Genomic DNA, 8,657 nt, shown 5'->3' on the forward strand with positions numbered 1-8,657 from the left:
TTTTTTTAAAATAACAGAGGGATGGAATGGGGAGGGAGGAGGGAAGAGGGTTCAGGATGGGGAACACATGTATACCTGTGGTGGATTCATTTTGATATTTGGCAAATCTAATACAGTTATGTAAAGTTTAAAAATAAAATAAAATTTAAAAAAAAAAAAAATAAAATAACAGAGGCTTCAAATATTAAAATGAGTGATTTTAAGAAAATACAAAGGTTATACATAATACATATATTATGCAACTAGCACCATAAATGTTCATATAAGGAAAAAAACTAAAGGGAGGACACTTCTTTTACAATTGTCTGCAAATAACTGTGAACCACGTAGACAGAATGAGTGACTCTGGGCTCACATGCAATTTGCTTCCAGAAGAGAACAGCAGGGAGCTAAGAGAATATTACTTATTTTCTACAAAAACAGACATGGAAGAGTTGAAAATAATAGAATGGTGTCACAATCTATACACATTCAGGAGCTATATTTTTAAATCTGTGTGTGTGCTCAGTCACTCAGTAATATCTAACTCTTTGCAGCCCCATGGACTGTAGCCTTCCAGGCTCCACTGCTCATGGAATTTTCAAGACAAAAATACTGGAGTGGAGTGTCATTTGCTAGTCGCGGGGGTCTTTCTGACCCAGATATTGAACCTGCATCCCTTGTGTCTCCTGCATTGGCAGGTGGATTATTTTCCACTCTCGCCTCCTCTTCAAATTCTTCATCATTCTGTATGAAGCTTTCATACATTTACACAGAGGGTGATCCAAGGGCTTATTGTGGGGATAAAGGTATTTCCTGCATCACTTACGGAAGCCATAGTTTAGTCACTAAGTCACGTTTGACTATTTGTGACCCCGTGGACTATATAGCCCACCAATCTCCTCTGTCCATGGAATTCTCCAGGCAAGAATACTGGAGTGGGTTTCCATATCCTTCTCTGGGGTATCTTCCCCAGCCAGGGATTGAACCTGGGTCTCCTGTATTGCAGACAGATTCTTTACCAACTGAGTCACCAGGGAAGCCCTGTGGAAGCCATACACATTGAATTACACTGAAGCCTTTCTTAATAAATGGAAACACAGTCCTCACATTTCCAGAGCAGCTAAAGATGTATCCTGGCTACTGTTTTATTTGGGAATCAGTCGACACTTAATGATGTCTCTGTGCACAAACAATCTATTTGGTAGGTCTAGACTTTTCATCACATGATGACAACTCCAGGAAATAATAAAAGGTGAAATCTACTTTCTGAGATTTTATGTCAGAAAGTGCGAGGAGGGAAGGGATTCTTGACAATGAATAATGGAATCCCAATCCTTTATTGAAAGGTTCATTGACTTATCAGGGTAGAAGAGTAGTTGCTTGAATAAAATGGGAAGATAGGCATGGTACAGTCATTTCATTTACTGGTATTTTGAAAGAATGTGTAAGGATTTTATCCTTTGTCAGAAAATTTGCATACCTTGAAAGGAGTGAATTTTGAATACAACTAGTATAATATATATCAGAGAAGACGATGTCACCCCACTCCAGTACTCTTGGCTGGAAAATCCCAGGGATGGAGGAGCCTGGTAGGGTGCAGTCCATGGGGTCGCGAGGAGTCGGACATGACTGAGTGATTTCACTTTCACTTTTTGCTTTTATGCATTGGAGAAGGAAATGGCAACCCGCTCCAGTGTTCTTGCCAGGAGAATCCCAGGGGTGGGAGAGCCTGGTGGGCTGCCGTCTCTGGGGTCACACAGAGTCGGACATGACTGAAGCAACTTAGCAGCAGCAGCAGCAGCAGTATAATATATATATAGCTATGTGGTAATCATCCCAAGTATATCTGAAATAGGCTGGCATATGGTCTAATGTAGTTTTTCTCACAAAATTATATTTACTTAATGTGATTTATTGAGTAATAAACTTTGAGTGGGAATCTTAATGCTATAGGTCGATGTAATCAATAATGAAAAATATTTTAAGAAATTTAATTTGCTTCTTCTAAAAAGAGGCTGTCTTTTATGTTAAAGTAGGACATCATAAGAAAAGACCCTGATGTTGGGAAAGATTGAAGGCAGGAGGAGAAGGGAGCAGCAGAGCATGAGATGATTGGATGGCATCAGCAACTCAGTGTGCATGAATTTGAGCAAACTCTGGGAGGTAGTGAAGGACAGGAAATCCTGGCATGCTGTAATCCATAGGGTCGCAAACATTGTTATTAGTGACTGAACAAAAATAGGGCATCTCAGGTCGTGCTAGTGATAAAGAATCCATCTGCCAATGCAGGAGACACAAGAGACATGGGTTTGATTCCTAGGTGAGGAAGATCCCCTGGAGTAGGAAATGGCTACCCACTCCAGTTTTCTTGCCTGGAAAATTCCATGGACAGAGGAGCATGGTGAGCTACAGTCCATGAGACCACAAAGAGTAGGACACGACTGAGTGACTGAGCAGGTAGTAGTAGTGGTAGTAGAGCATCACGGGGGATAGGGGAAAAGGGCTGAATTAAAAACCAAGACAAAGACATGAGAGTTAGTGGCAGTATGTGATTATTTTTTATATAATAAACTTTTACCCAGAACTAAGATATATATATATATATATATGTGTGTGTGTGTGTGTGTGTGTATTGCATGTTAATTATTCATGTTTAATGGTAAAACGGTAAAAATACCACTGAAATGTAACTTTCTATACCTCACATGATATGAGGATAGATCTCTATAAAGGTGTGAAAAGTAGAAAAATCAGTGCCTGGTATGAATAACTACTAATATCATAGCCTAATATCAGACTTTCTCAGGAAACAAGATAACTCACTCCTATTGAATTTAATCTTATAGATTGAGATATAGGATGCAAATAATTAGAAAGCATGCATGTGCTTATAGTTATTGCTGTTGTTGCTACTACCAATTAATTGAATTCCACTTTTAAAATCACTCCTGAGCTTATTTGTTTTTGTGAAACTATGTGTGTATATGATTGGTTGAGAATACATATGTGAGTATATGAGTGTAGTTTTTATACAGTTTGAATAGAATAAAAATATAATCACCTTTAATATGTGACCTGAATTGTGTTCTATAGCTTCCATTTTCCTCTTTAATAATTTGTCCTCACTGTACTTAAATCCCCACCACTGCACACATACTTACCTGGCCAATATGATTACCTCTAAATATGTAACATTAGAATTTGCTTAGGTATGATTTTAGATTTTGGCTCAGACGGTAAAGCATCTGTTTACAATGAAGGAGACCCGGATTCAAGCCCTGGGTTCGGAAGATCCCCTGGAGAAGGAAATGGCAATCCACTCCAGTACTGTTGCCTGGAAAATCCCATGCACAGAGGAGCCTGGTAGGCTACAGTCTATGGGGTTGCAAAGAGTTGGACATGACTGAGCGACTTCACTTTCACTAGATTGATCCATATACAAGCTGGAATCAAGATTGCTGGAAGAAATATCAATTACCTCAGATATGCATATGACACCACACTTATGGCAGAAAGTGAAGAAGAACTAAAGAGCCTCTAGATGAAAGTGAAAGAGGAGACTGAAAAAGCTGGCTTAAAACTCAACACTCAAAAAACTAAAATCATGGCATCCGATCCCCTCACTTCATGGCAAATAGATGGGTAAACAGTGGAAACAGTGGCAGACTTTATTTTGGGAGGCTCCAAAATCACTGCAGATGGTGACTGCAGTCATGAAATTAAAAGACACTTGCTCCTTGGAAGGAAAGTTATGACCAATAGCATATTGAAAAGCAGAGACATTACTTTGCCAACAGAGGTCCATCTAGTCAAGGCTATGGTTTTTCTAGTGGTCATGTATGGATGTGAGAGTTGGACTATTAAGAAAGCTGAGCGCCGAAGAATTGATGTTTTTGAACTGTGGTGTTGGAGAAGACTCTGAGAGTCCCTTTGACTGCAAGGAGATCCAACCAGTCTATCCTAAAGAGATCAGTCCTGAGTGTTCATTGGAAGGACTGATGTTGAAGCTGAAACTCCAATACTTTGGCCACCTGATGTGAAGAGCTGACTCACTGGAAAAGACCCTGATGCTGGGAAAGATTGAAGATGGGAGAAGAAGGGGACGACAGAGGATGAGATGGATGGATGGCATCACTGACTCAATGGACATGAGTTTGGGTAAACTCTGGGAGTTGGTGATGAACAGGGAGGCCTGGTGTGCTGCAGTCCATGGGGTTGCAAAGAGTTGGACACAACTGAGCAACTGAACTGAACTGATGTCTCTTCAAATGGGGATTGTTTCATTTCCATTAGTACTGTGTCTTGAGTCACGTAACTGAATCCTTAAATCTTGTTTTTTATCCAATTCCAGTTACTCTAAATTATATATGAGGATTTTTCCACAGGGCTACTGAAAATAATAGAAAATAGTTATTATTATGCATTCTATTTATCATAGAATGGATCATATGTAGGTAGAAATAAGAGTGAACTTTACTACTTGTCTAAAAAATATACAAATACCACTCAGGTCAAGTAGTCAAATCTAACCTATGATTGCAAGGAAAAAGAAAATGGGAAAATATCCCATTCTAGAGCAGACGTGTCAAATGGGTTTCAAACATCTACAATATATCCATTTTTTAAATGAATAGTTAAATTTTTAGATTAGGTTTAGGTTTACTGAAAAATGAGAGGAAGTGACATATACTTCTCATGTCTACATACATCTCCTCTCTACACTGCTAGCTTCCTCCCCTAACCATGCTAGTTTCTCCTGTTATTACTATTTGGCATTTTCAAGATGCAGTTGTAGTGATGAATGAGCCATTACTAATAAAATATTATTATGTAAAGTCTGTAGTTTACCTTCTCTTGTGGCTCAGTGGTAAAGGATCCACCTGCAAAGCAGGACACATGGGTTCAATCCCTGGGTCAGGAAGATCCCCTGGAGAAGAAAACGGCAACACTCTCCAGGATTCTTGCCTGGGAAATCTCAGAAACAGAGGAGTCTGTCAGGCTACAGTTCATGGGGTCACAAAGCTGGAAATGACTTAGTGACTAAATCACCACCACATAGTTCATGATAGTGTTCAGTCCTTGTATTGTACATTCTATGGGTTATGACAAATGCATAGTTTTATATACAAATGACCTATACCTGATGAAAATTCCATCGCCCTAAAATTCCAGGGTTTCACCTATTTATTTATGCCTTTGCCCCTTCCTCTCTCTGAACCTCTGATCTTTTTACTGTCTGCATAATTTTGTCTTTACAAGAATGTTCTATGATTGTAATCATACAATATGGGCTCTTTTCAGATTGCCTTATTTCACTCAGTAACATGCATTAAGTTCCTTTATGTCTTTTGAAAGCTTGGTCTCATTTCACTTTACTGCTGAATAATATTCCATCGTATAGGTTAATCATAGTTTGTTTACCCATTTATCTACTGAGAGACATCGTGGTTGCTTCCAAGTTTTGGTGTTTCTGAATAAACTTGCTTTGAACATCAGATGCACGTTGTTTGTGTGAATATAGCTTTTCAATTCATTTGTATTCTCAATCAGCATAGTCCCTGTCACTCCATATCCTTCCAGAATTTGTTGTCAGTGGTTTGTATTTTAGTCATTCTCATAAGTATACAGTATTTCTCATTGCTGTTTTTGACATATATTTTGGGTTGGTGATAGCTACTTGTGCCATGTTGAGAATAAGTCTAAGGGACATTATGGATCTGCAGAAAGCATAATCCAAAGTCCATAATCAATTGGACAGGGTATGTATTTGGCAGAGAGGGTGCCATCCATTATTTGTAACTCACATTTGCTAGTCACAATTTAGGGCTCGGGTGTAATGAATGTATGAAAGTGGAAGTCGTTCTGTTATGTCCAATTCTTTGTGACCCCATGAACTCCATGTAGTCCATGGAATTCTCCAGTCCAGAATATAGGAGTGGGTAGCTTTTCCCTTTTCCAGGGTTGTTCCCAAGCCCAGGGATTGAACCCAGGTCTCCTGCATTGTGGGCAGATTCTTTACCAACTGAGCCACCAGGGAAGCCCAATGAATATATAAATTAGAACAATTAAGGAATTCTTGTCAGTAATCGGATATAACCTAATTTTATATTTTTTAAAGCACTGTGATTGAATTAAGTGACATAAAGACTCATAAAACACAATTGTTTTTTTTAATAGCTAAGTTGTGTATGGCTCTTGCAGCACCATGTACTGTAATAGCATCCACTCTGATTTCATTTTGTCAGTCCTCTTCTTTCCCTTTCCTTATTGTACTTTCTAGCCATATTTTAATGGGTTGAAATTTCTTTTGTATTACTTATAAGTTAAAAAGAAAAATCCTCAGTCAGATTGACATTTTTCATAATCCGGCCTTGACCAGTCTCTGATGTCATTGGTGATCACTCTGAGCTCAAGCTAAGCTACCTTTTCCCTTTCCCCAAAGTACTTTCTCTCAACTTTCAATTTTTGCTTCTGATAATCTTACTGATTTTGTCTTCCTCTCATTCTTTACCAATTCAAACATTACCAATATTTGTACAAATTGTTGTTGAGAATGCCTCTATTTATCATATAAAACCTCACATTAATAATCGTTACATCAATTGTGTCTTTATTATATCATTCTATGCAAACTGTATGACTGAGAGAAAGATAATCTTTTGTAATTTTTTTTCATTCTTTAAAGTGCAGTTTCATAGAACTGATTAATGCCTGTGAGTTGAAGGAATACACCACCAGTTCAATGGACTTGAACTTGGGCAAACTCCAGGAAATCATGGCAGAAAAGGAAGACTGGCATGCTGTAGTCTGTGGGGTTACAAAGGGTCAGACATGACTTGGCGACTGAACATCATAACAAAAACCAAAACGTTAATTCTTATAAATAAACTTTGCAAATAATTTTGTCATGTCTCCAATATCCTTGCCTTTTCTCCTTCTTTCTTTTGATTTAAAAAAAAAAAGAGGGGCATTCCATTTGGTGGCAAGTTCTCATGTGCTAATCCTTACATGAAGGTAGGTGAAAGTTCTAGTTGCTTATTTGTGTCTGACTCTTTGCAACCCCATGGTCTATCCATGGAATTATTTAGGCAAGACTCCTGGAGTGGGTTGCCACATTCTTCTCTAGGGGATCTTCCTGACCCAGGGATTGAAATGGGGTCTCCTACATTGCAGCCAGATTGTTTATCGTCTGAGCTACCAGGGAAGTTCTTACATGAAGGTATGTATGTGTTAGTTGCTTGGTGTATCTGACTCTTTGCGACTCCATGGACTGAAGCCCATCAGGCTTCTCTGTCCATGGGATTTTCCAGGCCAGAATACTGGAGTGGGTTGCCATTTCCTTCTGCAGGGGATCTTCATGACCCAGGGATTGAACCTGTGTCTCCTGTGTTGCAGGCAGATTCTTTACCCACTGAGCCATTGGGGAAGCCCTACATGAAGGTAAGGTTCAGTTTAGTTCAGTTGCTCAGTCGTGTCTGACTCTTTGCAACCCCATGAATTGCAGCACGCCAGGCCTCCCTGTCCATCACCAACTCCTGGAGTTCAACAAGACTCACGTCCATCAAGTCAGTGATGCCATCCAGCCATCTCATCTTCTGTTGTCCCTTTCTCCTCCTGCCCCCAATCCCTCCCAGCATCAGAGTCTTTTCCAATGAGTCAACTCTTCGCATGAGGTGGCCAAAGTACTGGAGTTTCAGCTTTAGCATCATTCCTTCCAAAGAAATCCCAGGGCGATCTCCTTCAGAATGGACTGGTTGGATCTCCTTGCAGTCCAAGGGACTCTCAAGAGTCTTCTCAAACACCACAGTTCAAAAGCATCAATTCTTCGGCGCTCAGCCTTCTTCACAGTCCAACTCTCATATCCATATGCACTGTGTAATGACCCTATATTTATCCATAGCATTTTCTAGCTGTAAGAGACATATACATGTCATTATACAGTGTGTACTATTAGATACCCCTCAGAAAACAAAATTTAAGGTATTTGGTAAAATAAAGCACTTTAAAGCAGAATACAAGCTGGAGATTTGTTTATGTTCCCTTTTGGGGCATTGATTTGAATTTAAAATGTACTGAAAGAAGAGCCAAGCAACTGAACTATTTTGCTAACATGCTAATTAAATTTTGCAAGGTCTCTTGAAACAATGCACAGATCAAGGTCTATATGAAGCATAAATAAAACCACTGGTCTCTGAAGATGTTTAAAGGTCCTGCAAAAGAACAGATAGGAAGAAGTACTTACAGTGCCATTGCTTTCTGTCACCATCTTCTGTGTGTGGATATGTATCTTGGCATATTTTCTTCTTGTAAATTAACTTATTCTGAAATACCCTTTTTGGACATTCATTTAATAATTTATATGTGCTTTTAATGTTCTTTTTTCTCTTTTTTTGGCTTTCTTTTTGTTTCTGTACTTTACTTTTTTTAATTTAAATTTATTTATTTTAACTGGAGGCTAATTACTTTACAATATTGTATTGGTTTTGCCATACATCAACATGAATCCACCACAGGTGTACATAAAGTTTACTTGCTGGCTGGTAGAAGTACTCAGTATCATTTTGCCATCTAGTTATTGAGTACTTCAGTCATAAATCAATATGACTTCTTGGCTTGGAACTAGAGAACTGACCAATTCTTTGCCATGAATATTCCTTGATAAACTGTTTCTACTA

General features: G+C 38.8%; 1 non-coding gene across 1 annotated transcript; it reads right to left on the reverse strand.

Annotated features, from left to right (window-relative positions):
- Positions 1 to 947: 947 nt before the first annotated feature.
- Positions 948 to 1,019, reverse strand: TRNAC-GCA (transfer RNA cysteine (anticodon GCA)). Its single transcript has one exon. It is a non-coding gene; the product is annotated as a tRNA-Cys (tRNA).
- Positions 1,020 to 8,657: the final 7,638 nt, after the last annotated feature.

This window comes from Bubalus kerabau, chromosome 18, assembly GCF_029407905.1.
Source record: "Bubalus kerabau isolate K-KA32 ecotype Philippines breed swamp buffalo chromosome 18, PCC_UOA_SB_1v2, whole genome shotgun sequence".
Lineage (NCBI taxonomy): Eukaryota > Metazoa > Chordata > Mammalia > Artiodactyla > Bovidae > Bubalus > Bubalus kerabau.